Below are 16,767 nucleotides of genomic sequence, written 5' to 3' on the forward strand. Positions count from 1 at the left end.
CCCTGGAGCAGAAGTGAGGGCAGAGCCCAGGCCCCTCCCCATCAGCTTCTCTCTGCATCTCAGCCTTGGCCCGCACAGTGACCTCTAACAGGCCACCTGCCTAAGGGCAAACCTGAGCTGAGTGACAAGCAATGGGTGCCCAGGCACCCGCAACAGGAGGCTGCTCCTGCTCGTGCAGATCTGTAGCACTCTTTGCTGTGCACCACGGCCAGCCCTCCCTCCACGCTGGCCCAGCCTCTCCGGTGGTGATGCCAGGAGTTTCCAGGGGACCATCTGGGCAGGGGGTTAACGCATCACCCTTATATCACCTTAACTCCAACCAAACCTGCCAGCCTTCACCGGACCAGCAAGACCCTGATGTCTAGTACAGGCTCTTTCCATAGTACTCACTGACACTTGGGGTGATCTGAACCCCACCCCTCGGGCTTTGGAGTCTTCGGGGAAACAGGCTACTTTTGAAGCACCGCCCCCCTTCCCTGGACTTCGGATGAGGCCTGACAGTGCCGTACGAACAGCTGCTGGCACTGGCGGCCCATGGAGGCCATGGCATTCACAGGAGCAAGCACTGCTACCAGCTCTGTGACCAAGACAGGCAAGCCACACCCATGCCTTTGCCTCCCCTCTCCCATGAAGTAGAGATCCTGAAAACGCCCAGGATCAAAGCTTTCTCTAAGCATTTTCTACCCAGGGCAAAGGAAACAGCCTTAATCTAGAATGAATATAATTCCCTCAGAAACACAGCTTCCAACATAAAAGCCCTGGAGGAGTGAGATGCCGGTCATGAAGTTAGAAAACATGAAGGCAGAACCCTCTGGACAGGTGACCCTTGGTCCCATCAATACCTCACAGCTGAGGGTGGGAAAGGGGGGCCCAGAGGCTATGTCTGTAGGCATGCACATGCAGCCTTACCCATGACCAAGCAGACTCCACGGAATTCTTGCCCTGTGGGGTCTGCCACTTGGAGCTACAGATGCGGTGGTCCTGCTCTGCCATGGCTAGGCCTGCAGGGGTCTGGCCACCTCCTCCCGCAGCATCAGAAGCGGAATGACCCTCAGCCCCACCAGCTCAGGAGCTGGGAGGCTGGGCCTGGTGACACCAGAGCTCAAGGCAGGCGGTGCTTCCCTTTACAGAGCCTGGGCCAAGTCACAAGGCCCGGTAAAGAGCAGGGTGTTGAATTGCAAATCCTCTTCCACCTGGGGACTGGCTGACAAACAACACCCAGATGCAAAGAGTCAAGACAAGGCCAGTTTCTAACCAGTTTGAGGAGGGCAACAATAGGAGGAGCACCAGGCTGGCTGACAGCAGCCAGGCAATTCCCAGCTACCACGTCCATTCTGGAGAACTCTCATGAGTGACTGAGTGAGAGAGTGAGTATGGCTTTCCAAGGTTGTTCAGCACACGTTGTCCACAGAGAACATTTGAAGGGAGTGATGGCTGAAAGAACACACAGGTCCCCTTCAGTCGAGTACAGGGGGTGGAACGTAGAGAGTGTACTGGGATTCCCAGAAAACCCAGTGAAACAGGTGGTTAGGGGTTCAAGAAAGTCCTTGAACACCAAACCCTAGGTTCATACCTACTTTTAGACAAAGAATTGAGTTAAATAAGACTGAGAAGGATAATTGTAAATATATATATACATACATACATATATATATATATATATATATATATATATATATATTTTTTTTTTTTTTTTTTTTTTTTTTTTTTTTTTTTTGGTTTTTCAAGGTAGGGTCTCACTCTGGCTCAGGCTGACCTGAAATTCACTCTGTAGTCTCAAAGTGGCCTCGAACTCTTGGCAATCCTCCCACCTCTGCCTCCCGAGTGCTGGGATTAAAGGCGTGCACCACCACGCCCGGCAATTGTAAAAATATTTTTTTAAATTTTTTATTTATTTATTTGAGAGCGACAGACACAGAGAGAAAGACAGATAGAGGGAGAGAGAGAGAGAATGGGCACGCCAGGGCTTCCAGCCTCTGCAAACGAACTCCAGACGCGTGCACCCCCTTGTGCATCTGGCTAACGTGGGACCTGGGGAACCGAGCCTCAAACCGGGGTCCTTAGCTTCACAGGCAAGCGCTTAACCGCTAAGCCATCTCTCCAGCCCGTAAAAATATTTTTATTGAGGGAAGTACAGAATCAAGGGAAAGAAAAGGAATACACCCATGTGGTGCACCTGGAAAAACCATAAAAAGAAAGTTAGAAGCCAGGAGTGGTGGCGCACACCTTTAATCCCAGCACTTGAGAGGCAGAGGTAGGAGGATTACCGTGAGTTCAAGGCCACCCTGAGATGACAGAGTTAATTCCAGGTCAGCCTGGACCAAAGTGAGACCCTACCTCGAAAAACCAAAAAAAAAAAAAAAAAAAGAAAAGAAAAGAAAGAAAGTTAGAGAGGAAAGAAAAGAAAGAAAGTACAAAGAGCTTCTGCCATGTGGAGGTCAGGAGAAGGTAGAGAGCCCATGTGGGAAGAAGGGGTCAGGGGCTCTCAGCTCAGCTGGGCTGCGATGAGGGGAAGCTCACCAGAACTTGGAGGTTCACAAGTGGTCAGGCAGCCCAGAGAGAGCTCAGAGCACCATCTATTTATAACCTTACTGTGGTGGGTTGCACCTTCCAGCTCAGGTCAGTCAGAGAGACAGAGAGACACAATGTCAGGATTAACTTTGAGTTCTAGAAAAAGACTTCCCTCCCAGGGAGGGGCTCAGGTATGGAAAACCAGGTCCTGGGAACTAGGCAGAGATAAGAAGTCAAATCATCCTTTGACCTCTAGCAAGTGGAAGGCAGACCTTCCTGCCTTTTTACTTTCAGGGGCCACCCTAACTGCCTAACAAAGCTATTTGACTCCCTCTCACTGGCAGAGGCCTTGTTCTCCATTCCTCTGCACCCCAGCCTGCAGCCTGCAGGAGTTGGGAGAGAGGGCTCAGAGGTACCTATACCACTTCCCACGTGCCCTCACGGTGCATTGAGTTGCAAGTGCTCCCCAGCAGCCCCTCATTGCCTGCTTCCCACCCAGCCAGCCTTATTCTCAATAGCTCTAGGGTTGTGAACACTTTGCACAGCTTGGGAACTAACTGCAGTGCATTGAGGTTACATGACCACACGTGATTTTCACCGCATCCCTCTAAGGTTACATGCAGAAAACAGAAGCTTCCAGAGCTGGCCTTGGGTCAAGAAGTGGCAAAGCAGGCCAGGTGACTTCAAAGACAACACTCATAGCCTGCAGCAGCTGAGAAGGAGTCTTACCAAGTTGAATTCTGAGTGAGGCTGGGGACGAGAAGCCATGAGAGAGGAAAAGAGTTTGTGCCTGCCTGTGCAGCAGAGCCAGGAGAAGGGGCTTCAGAGTAGCCATTGAGCACGTTGGTGGGTGACGGAAGATAGCAGAGGAGCAAGAGTCAGCAGCTCAGTGATCTGCGGGGCTCCCTGTCTGCACTTCCCATGTGTGTCCTCTTCCTCCTCATGTTCCTGAAAACACAACAACTCCTGCCATCTTTACCTCTGTTCTTCGTCCCAGTGTACAGCCATACATGACTTCCTCAGCACCCTTCCAAGGTGGCACACAGAAAGCAGAAACTTCAAGAGTTGCACTTAGGTTGTGACAAGAGAACAGGAACTTGAAGAAGGTGCCACCAAGATCAGCATATGCAAAGAGGTGATTGTAACCTGAAGACAAGACACTTTCCCAATGCTTGCTACGTGTAGCAATTGAGCATGTGCAGAAATGGCCCTTGATGTATTAACAGCAAGACAGGAGCTATATAAATGAGAATATAGGGCTGGAGAGATGGCTTAGCGGTTAAGCGCTTGCCTGTGAAGCCTAAGGATCCCAGTTCCAGGCTCAATTCCCCAGGACCCACGTTAGCCAGATGCACAAGGGGGCGCACATATCTGGAGTTCTATTGCAGTGGCTGGAGGCCCTGGTGTGCCCATTCTCTCTCTCTCTCATTCTCTCTCTCTCTCTCTCTCTCTCTCTCTCTCTCTCTTGCTCTCTCTGCCTCTTTCTCTTTTTGTCTGTCACTCTCAAATAAATAAATAAAAATAGATAAAAAAATGAGAATATATATAATGAGCCATTTCCTTATTATTATATTTATTTATTATTATATACATTATTACACATTATATTACTACTATACATATATATATACATATATGTATATGTATATGTATGTGTGTGTGTGTGTATGTGTATATATATATATGAGAGAGAGAGAGAGACTTGTGGCCCAGGGCTTTTGGGTCTATGTTCTTTCCAGCTCACTAGCCCACTCCCATTCTCGGGAGTGGCTTTCACTTTCTTAACAAACCATCTCTGTTTTTACTACTTTACTATGTTTCTCTGGTACAATTGCTTGTCCTGTGACACAGGTATATGGAAACTTCAGCAGGCAATGGGTGCCCTCCAAACTTGGTCTCTGTATTTATTATAAGGTCACAAAGTGGGAATTAGCAAAGCAGGCCAGATGATTTTAGATACTATCCTGAAACTGACACTAATGCTACCACAAGTCCTGGATTCTGCTAGCCTCAAGTGACCAAGAGCTTGGAAGGAGGTGGCCAAGTCCCAGTAGCACTTCTCCTCCCTTCCTTTTTCTCCAGTCCCTCTGGATGGACCATGATGAGACCCTCTGGATTGTGAGAAGGAAATGGGAGACAATGAAAGGTGTCCTGCTTCTTCTAACTCAGGCTTATATACAAACACCCTGACTTTATCAAGGCCCAGTGGAAAGGGTACACTGGTACTTCACCCCAGATCCCTGCTGTTCCCAAACACTGAGGGATACTAGCCACCCAGTCTGGCTATGATGGGCCTTCCTCACCCTTAGAAGGACAGGAGTGCACAGCTCAGAGGTAGCGCCCCTACACCATGACCTGGACAAGGGCCCAAAATCCAAAGGCCCTGAAAATGTCCTTAAGCATAAGGGAGAAAAATGCCAACACCCCAGGACATGTCCTGGGTCACCACCAGCATCACTATTTTTAATTCAGCCTGTCAAGATATTTTAGGAGCCTCATAACTGAGACATGATAAGATTTTGAAGTTATACCTGTCAGGTTCAGCATTGGCCCAAGTTCTGAGAGAAGCACACTGCATGCACAGGAACTTTCTGGGGATCATGGTTGGATCACCACACCATCAGGAAAGCACCATCAGTCAGGGCAGGGGCAGCAGTGATAGACTATATCTTGGCCACAGTCCAAGTGCTGAGCTCCAGGCTCAGGCTAGGGGCATTCCACACCAGTTGGCAGCATGCTAGAAGAGACAGAGTGGTCAGCATGACATGTGTCCCACTACTGGGTTGTGTATCTGGGAGCCTGCAATGGTTGGGTGGGTATGGCAAGAATGGGGAAATAATCACTGATGAGAATTTAAGCATGAGCCCAGCTAAGCAGAAGTAATCCTAAATCCAGGATCTGACTGGCCAGACTCTCATATAACTGCCTGTGGTAGTTTGAATGTAAGTCCCCCAAAGACTCAGGTGTTTTATTAAAGCTGGTAACCTGAGTCTCTAGCCACCTAGATGGAGCAAGTTCACTGGGGGTGGATCTTGAAGTCTAGCCCTAAGGTGTGCACAGAGGCCTGAGCTCTGGGGTTCTGTGCACAGCTGGTTTGTGCTTCCTGCTTTTGGGGTTTGCTGCCTGTTTGGGTGTTTCTCTCTGCTTGGATGTATGCAAGCAGCTTCTTCCACCACTGATGGAAGTTTCCCCTGGATCTGTGAGCCTGAAATAAAGCCCTCCTTCCCATAAACTGCATCTGCTGTGGATGTTCATCCCAGCAATGTGAAATGATCTATGACAGAAATTTGGTGCCAAGAGTGGGATGTTGCCACGTGATGAATCTGACCATGTGGACTTTTGTCTTTTGGAATTTGTATCCTGGAGAAGAAATATGTATGGACTAAGAACTTAGGACTACAGAAGCCTCACAGTGTGCTAAGCCAAAATTTGTGGGCTGTTTTAGTGAGAGTTTGAAAATGCTAAGTGAAGAGAGAATTATATTTGGAGACTTCACTTATGAACTCTCAAAGGGGAAGGAAAAACAGCTGAGGATTTTGTTAAAATTGGGCTACTGGGATAAAGGCTGGCTGTATTCTGTACCCATTCATAGAGAGTTTGATCAAGGTTGAATTTGAAAGTAATGAACTGATATGCGTGGTGAAAGATATAGAATTGAGAGAGATAAAAGATATAGAACTGAAAGAGATAAATTTAAAGTTGAAAAAAATGTAATGGCACAGAGACTGGTTGCTAAAGTTGTTACTGTCAAGGAGATTACCAGCATTAAGGGTCCTTTACATTGAACCAATGAGAAAGGTATCAATGGCTGTCAGCTTCAGGTTGCTGAGATAAGCCTCTAAGCCAGGCACCCTCATATGGGAGAAATGATATTTATTTGAAGCTTACAGATCCAGGGGAATTTCCATAGTGGTGAAAAGAGAAAACCCACCACCAAAAGCTAGAGAGAAAACTGGCAGCCAAACTGGTGGGAACCCAGGCATAACTCAGCACTTTGCATATCTTACAGTGGAATTCAGATCCACCCCCAGTGATGCCTCCTCCAGCCAGGTAGCTGGAAACCTGAAGCTTTAATAAAACTCCTAAATCTATTGAGAGACATCCATTCAAACTGCTATGTTCCAACCCTGGCTCCCAGTAGATTCATAATAATCTCACATTGTATGTTGCATTCAGTCCAAATTCAAAGCTCCCCACAGTCTTTACCAACTTAAGATAGTTCAAAAGTCCCAAGTCTCATTTGAGATTTAAGAATGTCTCTTAGTGATGAGTCCTGTACTAGTAAAATGTGTCATATACTTTCAACATATAAGGCACAGAGTAAACATTTCCAAGTGCTATAGGCATAGCAAGGAGAGAGTAGAGCAATGCAAACTCAGTACCCATAAAGCCAACATCAAACATCTGCAGTTCAAATCCAATATCATGATCAGTGACTGACAGTCTCCAGATTTTGCAACCACTCCCCTCCAGCTGGGCTGAACAGACAGGAAAAACTTCCATCCCTAGCCAATAGCCTCCATGGTAGCTCTTGTACAGGCCTGGTATATCAAAAACATCTTTAGGTCTCCATGGAAACCAAGCTCCATCTTCCAATGGCTTCACTATCCTCATGAGGGTCATCACACCCTACCTATGGGCCACATCTCAGCAGCAGCTCCTGAAACCATGTGCACTCATGACAATTATACACATTTTTCATGCTTCCAAAATCAATACCATGTGTTCAGTACACAGACATAGTCTTAATTCAGGTATGAAATAAATCGTAACATTTAAGAGCAGGTTCCTTTTCCAGTCTATCTCTTTCCTCAATAGTTTCCATTTCTATCATCCTTGAACACCCTTTCCATTGTTGCAATGTAAAGTAGTTGGGCCATCTTCCTTAAGATTGCTAATGTGCTTGACAATAGCAGTTTCAGTAACCTAAAACCAGTCTCTGTGCTGTAAATTTTAAACATGTTTTAATTCCTCCAATTTTAAACCTTATATCTCTCAGTCCCATACCTTTACCCAAACACATCATTCCATAACGAATTTAACCTTGATCTAACACTCTAGGAATGGGCACCAGAATGAAGCCAGCCCTTATGCCAGTAACCCAGCTCCGACAAAGTCTTCTGCAGTCTTTCCTTCCCCTTAGAAAGCTCATTAGCCAACCCTCCAAATACAATTCTCTCTGCACTTAGCATTTTCAAACTCTCTTCAGAATAGTCCATAATACTTGATTTACTGCTCCAGAAGCCATCTTAGGTTGCAAGTACCAAGTCCACCTCCAGACAAGACATAGTTATGGGAGGAAGGAAATTTATTTGAAAATTTCAGATCTAGGGGAAGTTCCATAATGGAAGAAGAAGTTGGCTCCCCTTTTGTAGATCCAAGCAGAGCAAAAAATCCACCAAATCAAGCAAAAACCAGCAGCCAAACCACAGGGAACCCAGGCAGAACTCAGTCACTTTGCATATATTTTAGGCTGGAATTTAGATCCACCTCCAGTTATGCCTCCTCCAGCCAGATAGCTGGAAATCCATGAAGCTTTAATAAAACACCCAAATCTACTGGGGACCATCCATTCAAACCACCACAATTCCTTAAGGTTATTCCACCCAGGAAAGACTGAATGGTAGATATACAAACTCTTTCTTCAAAAGGGGCTGTGGATGCTCTCCTAGCCCCCAGCCCACCATGTTGCCCAAAGTCTTGGGCTGTGTGTTTGGTCTCAGCTGCAATCTGCAGCCCTGCCCATTCAACCCCTGCCAGTGGGAGGCTTCCTTCCTGATCTGGAGCTAGCCTGGAAGCTGCAGGTCTATGGTGGCTTATCTGGCCTCAAGAGGATGTGTGAGCACCAGACTACTCTGGAGGGGTCTTGAGGTGCCACAGGCAGGACTAGGTGGGCAAAATCTGCTATCCTGGGTATCCCAGGGAGAGGCTCTCTGGCCACCCCACCCCCTGACTGTGTGGGTGTGGGAGGCACTGGTAGGAGCCAGGATCTGGTATGCTAGTTTTCCCCTGAAAGATGCAGGCATGGGCTGGATGTGGCATTGAGCAACTTTGCCATTTACCTCTGGGTGGCAGGTGGCAGGTAGTACAGGCACAGGGTGGCCCCAGGCTTGGGTGCTCTTGCTGCTGGCCACCTGCATAGGGTGAGCTGGGAGCTAGTATTCCCAACTTCTCAAAAGGTGCCTATGTGGTAGGGATGCAGGTGCTCTGAATCATGGCATGTGGAGGGATGGACACAGCGATACCCATCATTTGCATACTTGGAGAACACTATGCAGGTGCCTGGTCAAACACTGGAGATAGCATTGCTTTCCATTTGATAGAAGAATTTTTGCTTCATAGTTCATGGGGACTAAATAAATCTAGACATGAAGAGGTAGAAGAATTATGCATGGGAATCTTTGAAATCATGGTGTACATCTGGCAAAGAAAAAAAAATAAAACCCCCAGCACTCAGGAGGAAGAAGTAGAAGGACTGATGTGAGTTCAAGGCCAGCCTGAGAGTAGAGTGAATTCCAGGTCAGTCTGGGCTACAGTGAAACCCTAACTGGAAGAACAACAACAAACAAACAAATAAAGATAAAAAGCCATGGTAGTTTCTGAGGATATTCCAGCACAAAAAGAAAATGTGAAGTTGGAAAACAAATTTCCATCTGGTTGTGCCAACAGAAGATACTGATTCTTTCTTGTGCAGTTGGCAGTACCACAGCCCTTTGCATTGAGCTCCTCATCTCAATCTACCTTGCTACCTGATGTGAAAATTACCTGTGGCCTACCAAAATCAAGAACCTCTTGGCATTGTTTCCAGAACAAGTATACAATTTTACAGAAAGAAGCTTGCAATTGCCAAAGATTTTTATTTTATTTATTTATTTATTTGAGAAAGAGAAAAAAGCAAGAGGGAGAGAGAGAGAGAATGGGCACACCAGGGGCTCCAGCCACTGCAAACAAATTCCAGATGCATGCACCCCCTTGTGCATCTGGCTTACATGGGTCCTGGAGAATTGAACTGGGGTCCATTGGCTTTGCAGGCAAATGCCTTAACCACTAAACTATCTCTACAGCCACCATTTATTTTTATTTTTATTTTTGGCCAAAGTATAAAAACCCAAACATGCCTGGCTCTTGACAACTTTTCATGATAGTTGAAAAATTTAAAAAAAAAAATACAAGCTCTTTTCAAAGGAGATGATAAAGAAAAAGAAAAACCTGCTCTTCAAGGTCAAGATTTATTTCCTCCTGTATGAAAATAACTGTGCCTGGAAGACCTGGTATTGATTTTGGAATCATGAAAAATACATGGAAGTGGGTGATAAAATACACACAGTTCCAGGAACTGCTGCTGAGATGAAGCAAATAGATGATGTCTCTGGTAGAGACCAGTCAAGTCATTGTAAGATGGACTGCGGTTTGCAAAGGAGATTCAAGATGTTTTGAATATACCAAGGTTATACAAGGGCTGCCATAGAGCACTGTTGGCTAAAGAGGGAAGTTTTCCCTTACTGTTTAGCCCATCTGGAGGGATGTAAATTGTAAAATCCAGATACTCTTGTCACTGGTTATGGATGTCAGACTTGAACTACAGATGTTTGATGCTTACCTAATGGTTATTGATTTTGCCATTGGCACAGTGACTCCTCATTACACCTTATAACAATGGAAATATTTACTCTGTGTCATTATATGTTGAAAGTATATAACTTGTTTTGATTTTATAAGATTCACAGTTAAGAAGCAATTACTTTGTATAGGCTTCTTTAGATCATTCTTTTGGAATATATAGATTATTTTACTTACTCTAATCAAACTTTGCTGTAAAAAATTAAACTGGCCCTTTTCCAGTGTGGGTACCACGTGGTGAGGAGCTCGCATGTGCTACGCTCCCCGCCATGCCATCCAAGAGTCTGCTGCAGTCAGTTCAGGTCTTTGGATGCAAGAAGATGGCCACGGCCGTGGCGCACTGCAAACGCAGGAACAGCCTCATCAAGGTGAACGGACACCCACTGGAAATGGTTGCGCTGCACAAACTACAGTACAAGTTACTGGAGCCTGTTCTACTTCTGGGCAAAGAGTGATTTTCTGGTGTGGTCATCCATGAAGGGTGGTGGTCATGTGGCCCAGATCAATAATACCTAGCAATCCATTTCCAAAGCCCTGGTAGCCTATTATTAGAAATATGTGGATGAGGCTTCCAAGAAGGAGATCAAAGACATCCTCATCCAGTATGGCTGTACCCTGATGATAGCTGACCCCCAGCACTGTGAAGCCAAGAAATTTGGAGGCCCTGGGGCCTGAGCTCACTACTGGAAGTCCTACTGATAAGCCCATCACAAGGGTTAGGGTCACCTTTGTAATAAACATTGGGTTTTTAAGGTTAAAAAAATTAAATTGGCTTTGAAAAATGATATGTGAAGCCAGTTCTTAAAACAGACAGAAACAAATTAATTAATTAATTAATTAAAAAGTAAAATTTTAAAAAATTCTGCCGGGTGTGGTGGTGCACGCCTTTAATCCCAGCCCTCGGGAGGCAGAGATAGGAGGATCACCATGGGTTTGAGGCTACCCTGAGACTACATAGTGAATTCCAGGTCAGGCAGCAAGATGCTACCTTGAAAAACAAAAATTAAATAAATAAAATAATAAAATAAAAATAATTTTAAAAAGGAATGAGTCTTAATTCTGATGTGAGATGTGTGATTTTGGAAAAACCTTGAAGTTGGTAAAGACTATGGGGACTTCAAAGTTGCTCGGTGTGCAGTTTAGAATGTGAGGTGATTATGAGTCTACTGGGGCCAGGGATGGAATGTGGGAATTTGAATGTAGGTTCCCCATCAACTCAAGTATTTTACTAACTCTTGTAACTTGGTCTTCAGCTGCCTGGTTGGAAGAGGTGTCACTGGGTGAAGAACCCTAAAGTATGTTTGGAAGAAGATTTAATTTCTAGCCCAAAGGTATGCAGATAGTTTGAGCTCTGGATTTTTGCTGCTGCCAGTTTTGTGTGTTTGCTGCTTTTGGTGTTTGCTGGCAGGTATGGTTTCTTTATGCTTGGATATGTGGAAACAGCTTCTTCTGCCATTGATGGAACTTCTTCCTGAGTCTGTAAGCCTGAAATAAACTCCTTCTTCTCATAAACTGTGTTTGGTTTGGATGTTCAATCCAGCAATGTAACGCTGTATACAACACTGCCCTTAGAAGATATTAGGATTTAGAAGGAATCACTCCACCTCTGAGAGCCTTCTTTTCCTTCTCTTGGAAAATAGGGAATGAAACTAGAACCTCCCAAGTCTGTACAATAGCACATACCAGTAATCTAAGAACTCAGGAGGCTGAGGTAGAATGATCATAAGTTCAAAGGCAGCCTGAGGTACAGGGTGAGTTCAAGGCCAACTTGGGGAACTTTGTTGAGATCTGTCCTTAAAAAGTCATTCATGAGGTTGTGGAGAGATTTGAGACAACACACAGAATGTCCCAATGCAATCCTGACATGTGTGATCCCTCAGGAAGCACTGACTGCTCCCAATCCTCACAGTAACTTTGGCATTGTTATTGGCATTGACAGTACTATTGAGCAAATACAGAAGAGAAGCATAGGAGCTATGAATATCATGCAGGAGGCTCTGCAACTTTTCTATAATAGCATGCCCAAGTACACTATCAGCCACCCAGAAACCAGGCCAGGTGCCCACGTGGAGGTCAGAGGATAACTTTGGATGTCCTCATCTTCCACGTGATTGAGGCAGGATCTCTTTCATTGCTTAATTTGCAAGACTAGCTGGCTTGAAGGCTTCTGGGGGATTATCCTCTCTCCACCTCTCTTCTTGTTGTTGGAACTGGGATTACAGATGTTCATGCTACACATCTGGCTTTTTTAAACAAGTATTTTATTGATAATTTCTATACATGTACAAAATTGATCAGAATCCCCACCCATTCATTACCTTTTTTTTTTTTTTTGCTTCCTTTCCCATCCCCTTTCTCTGAATCCCTTCTTCTTTCTACCTAGTCCCTCTTCTACTTTGGTGTCTTTTTTTCTTTTGTCATCATCCATCATACATGATGGAATGTTGATGGGCCCAATATTGTGCAAGTAATGACAGCTGTTGTGAGATTATGAATGCAATGGTCACTTCATGTCTGGAAGACAGTGTTCCAAAACACTTCCTCTCATCCTCTAGTGTTTATATTCTCTCTGCCTCTCTCTTTAGCAATGTTCCATGAGCCTTAGAAGGGTGATATAGATATCTCATTTAACACCACTTGTTTTCAACATTTGAATATTTTGAGTCTCCTCAATTGTTACCATCTGTGATTTCAGTGGTATGAGGTAGGTTTAGCTCCCATAGGAGAACCAAAGGAATGGCTTTTTTTTTTTTAATTTTTATTTATTTATTTGACAGCGACAGACACAGAGAGAAAGACAGGTAGAGGGACAGAGAGAGAATGGGCGCGCCAGGGCTTCCAGCCTCTGCAAACAAACTCCAGACGCGTGCGCCCTCTTGTGCATCTGGCTAACGTGGGACCTGGGGAAGCGAGCCTCGAACTGGGGTCCTTAGGCTTCACAGGCAAGCGCTTAACCGCTAAGCCATCTCTCCAGCTCAGGAATGGCTTTTTATGAGATTGGTCTGGAAAAATATTTTCATGAATTATAATTACATAGCTGTTTTATTTGAGATCAATGGAAAGTTCTTTGTTGTAGAAGAATAGTTAGCAGCTTCTGAGTGCTTGTTCTCATTTGTTTTAATTTAATAGAGGTTTATAATCAATTGGTATTGCAGTCAGCCTCAGGTTGCTGGGATGAACTTCTAAAGCAAGCACAGTTTATGGGATAAAGGGATTTATTGAAGTTTACAGATCTAGGGGAAGTTCCATAATGGTAGAAGAAGCTGGCTCACTTTCACAGGTCCAAGAAGAGAGAGAGAAAAGGCACTACCAGCAGCAGCATCAAAGCCAGCACACTTCAGGAACTCCATGCAGAACTCCAGCACTTTGCATATCTTTAGACATGAATCCAAAATCTGCCCCGAAACTCACCTTTTTTCTGGATCCAGTATCCTCCCATAGTGGCACCTCCTCCAGCCAGGTAGCTGCAGATCTAAGTTACAAGCTTTAATAAACTCCTGAATATATTGGAGGGCATCCATTCAAACCACCCCAAATGGCCATTAATATCTGCTCATGTGTGCAAAGGAACAAGGTCAATATTTTAGTCACTTTCATTGTTGCTGTGACAAAACATCTGATGGCAATGACTTGAAGGCAGAAAGGTTGATTCAGGCTCACAATTCGTGGCAGGAAAGGCATGTCAGCTGGAGAGGCTTGGTCTGTCCCTGGCCATAGGGGCTTGTGACTTGGCTTGTTCACATCTCAGTGGATCAGGAAGCAGAGAGCTCAAGCTAGAAGTAGAGCTAGTCTATAGCCACCAAAGTCCTTCCCCCAGTGGACTGAGAGGATCAAATTTGCTCCAGTTTACAGCTAGGCCTAAGTTTCAGTTTCCCAGAGAGGCAGGCAAGACTTCTGAGAAAAACTATGAACAAAGGGCTATTAATCAACAGTGACCCTGACATGTGTCCAGGGAAGATAGCCACCCAGGGGCCTGTGTCAGTTCCTCCAATACCTCTGGACTATGACCAAAAAAAAGGACTTGCCTGAGACAGTGGGCTCCAGGGTTGAGTCAGTTCCTGCAAAGTTTCTAAAACATGTCTAAACATGTCCAAGGATGGTAAAATCTGGGCCACAGCCAATCAAAGGCGTACACATGTAACTGCTGCTTACTTAACCGATCACATTAGAAGATGACCTAACCCTCCTAAAATTCCCCTAGCTGTGCTTCAATGGGGCCTGCGTGCTCCTCTTGGTCGTCATTTTGTATGAATGGTTGACCCCCACATGCTGGCTGATTCTACAAAATAAACGCTCTTTGCTTTTACATACTATTTGAGTCCGGGGTCTTTCTTTAGCAATTCTTGGACCCTTACAGGACCACTTTTAAAAACCATGCCTTCCACCTCAAAGGTTCTACAATCTTCCATAGCATTGCCATCAGCTGTAGACCAAGATTTGAAACACATAAATAGGCCTGTGGGTTTTGAATATGTCATATTCACACCCTAACAGCTAAGGTTGCTCCCATAACCTAGCTGGCTTTGTCTGCTTAGGGATTCTTTGGACACAGACTATATAAAAAGGAGGGGAGTGGCTGAGCAGCAGCATCCATCACTCTCTGCTTCCTCGCTGTGGGCTGAGTGTGAGCAGCTGCCTTGACCTCCTGCTGCCATGCCTTCCCTCCGTGATGGGCTGTGACCTGAAACTGTCAGCTGAAATAAACCCTCCCTTTCTTAAGCCACGTTTTTAAGTTATATTTTATCACAGCAACAAGATAAGTAGCTAGCACACAGGCCTTGTGACAAAGAGCACTATTCTACACAGACAATATGGTTCCTTTTCAGATTACTTTTATATAACCTAGAAGGACATGGACCTAGAGGTAAAACCCACAGATGCTGTGTTCACACATAACCATCCCTTGGAGTTTCTGACTCTCAGTCTTCCGCACTGACAGCACTGGTTCCACGGGAAGTTTCTGCACTTGCGCTTCTGTCTTGGAACACTGTGTGGCTCTGTACCTGCTTGTCTGTCTCCCTAACTCTGAGGTCAGTAGTTTGTCCTGTGACTTTGTTTCTTTGACAGATCTAAGAACGATTGTTGATTTTTCAGTTCCCTCAGCTTTTCACTTGTTAGGACAGAGTGACATCTGAGCTGTGTGTATGCTGGATGGGAAACCACAGAACCCCATCCGGGTTTCTGCTGAAGAAGTGAACTGAAGACCCAGTACATTGCCATTGTTAGTTAACTATTCATCACTATGGCAATATGCCTGAGATAAACAACTGAGAAAGGAAGGACTTACTTTGACTCATGGATTCAGCAGTTTCAGCCCATGGTTGACTGATTCCATTGCCTCTAGGCCTCTGTTAAGGCAGAACATCATAGCAGAGGACATGGTAGAGAACTTCTGCTCATCTCATGATGCCTAGGAAGGAGAGGGAGAGAGAGAGAGAGAGAGAGAGAGAGAGAGAGAGAGAGAGAGAGAGAGAGAGGGAGACAGAGAGATATTAATGGACAAGATATACTCTTGAAGAACATGCCCCAGTGATTCACTTTTTCCAACTAGGCCATACCTCCTAAAGGCCCACTCAGTTTTATCTCTTCAATAGATTAATCCACCATGAGGTTACCAACCTCTTTACCTAATCATCTCTCAGTGGTACCACCAGCTGGGGCCAAGACCTTCGATAAAGGAGTCTGTGGGCAACATTTCATATCTAAACTGGCACAGTGATGTTATGCAAATAGGGGCCAGATATAATTCACTCCCCTGGGATCTATTGAGGGGTCATTTTCCTGTGTAACCTGAAGTATGAGATTCACTGTCTGTGTCGTACTTTCATGTAGGAGAAGGAAGCAGCTTTTCCTTCAAACTCTCAGTGTGTGCTGAGGCGTGGACTTTTGCATTGGAAAAGGACTATGTTCAAAGCAAAGGGCCAGACACCAGGACAGATAGTGAGGAAACCTACCTGATGTTGGGGAGAGTGACTTCATTCCCTTACTTCAGGAAGGGATGCTATGGAAAAAGTAAATGACTTTCATTAATGGCATCCTGCCTGTTTCATCAAAATGTTAACATATTTGCATACATACATCTATATACATATAATCACACATATAATTTCGCAGGTGGGATTACACTGATCCACTGTAGCAGACAGATTCAGGTTTGCTGAGATGAACTTCCAGACCAGGCACAGTTATGGAGGAAGGGATATTTATTGAAGCTTACAGATCCAGGGGAAGTTCCATAATGGCAGAAGAAGCTGGCCTGTCTTCACAGGCCCAAATAGGGACAGAGAAGCACAAGCCTAAAAGTCAAAAGCCACAGCACAGCACACTTCAGCAACTCCAGCTATGTACACTTTGCATATCATTAGATTGAAATCTGAAACCCACCACCACACCTAAAGATCCACCCAATGACATTGCCTCCAGCAAGGTGGCTATAGATGCAAACTACAAACAAATGAACAACTGAATATATTGGGGGACACCTATTCTATTCAAACCACCACACCCACAGTTTTTGCACTCATGATCACACCTATCTCTGACCTTACATGAACGCACATATACACTTAGTCAAGGTACCAGCAAAAAGCAGATGGCACATTCAAGCTGTGTCAAGTAAGAGGGAAAGATAATGTA

The 16,767-nt window shown here is 45.0% G+C and overlaps 1 pseudogene; it reads left to right on the forward strand.

Moving 5' to 3' along the window:
• Positions 1-10,397: 10,397 nt before the first annotated feature.
• LOC101611324 lies at positions 10,398-10,830 on the forward strand (annotated as a pseudogene).
• Positions 10,831-16,767: the final 5,937 nt, after the last annotated feature.

Source organism: Jaculus jaculus, chromosome 5 (genome assembly GCF_020740685.1).
Source record: "Jaculus jaculus isolate mJacJac1 chromosome 5, mJacJac1.mat.Y.cur, whole genome shotgun sequence".
Classification (NCBI taxonomy): Eukaryota; Metazoa; Chordata; class Mammalia; order Rodentia; family Dipodidae; genus Jaculus; species Jaculus jaculus.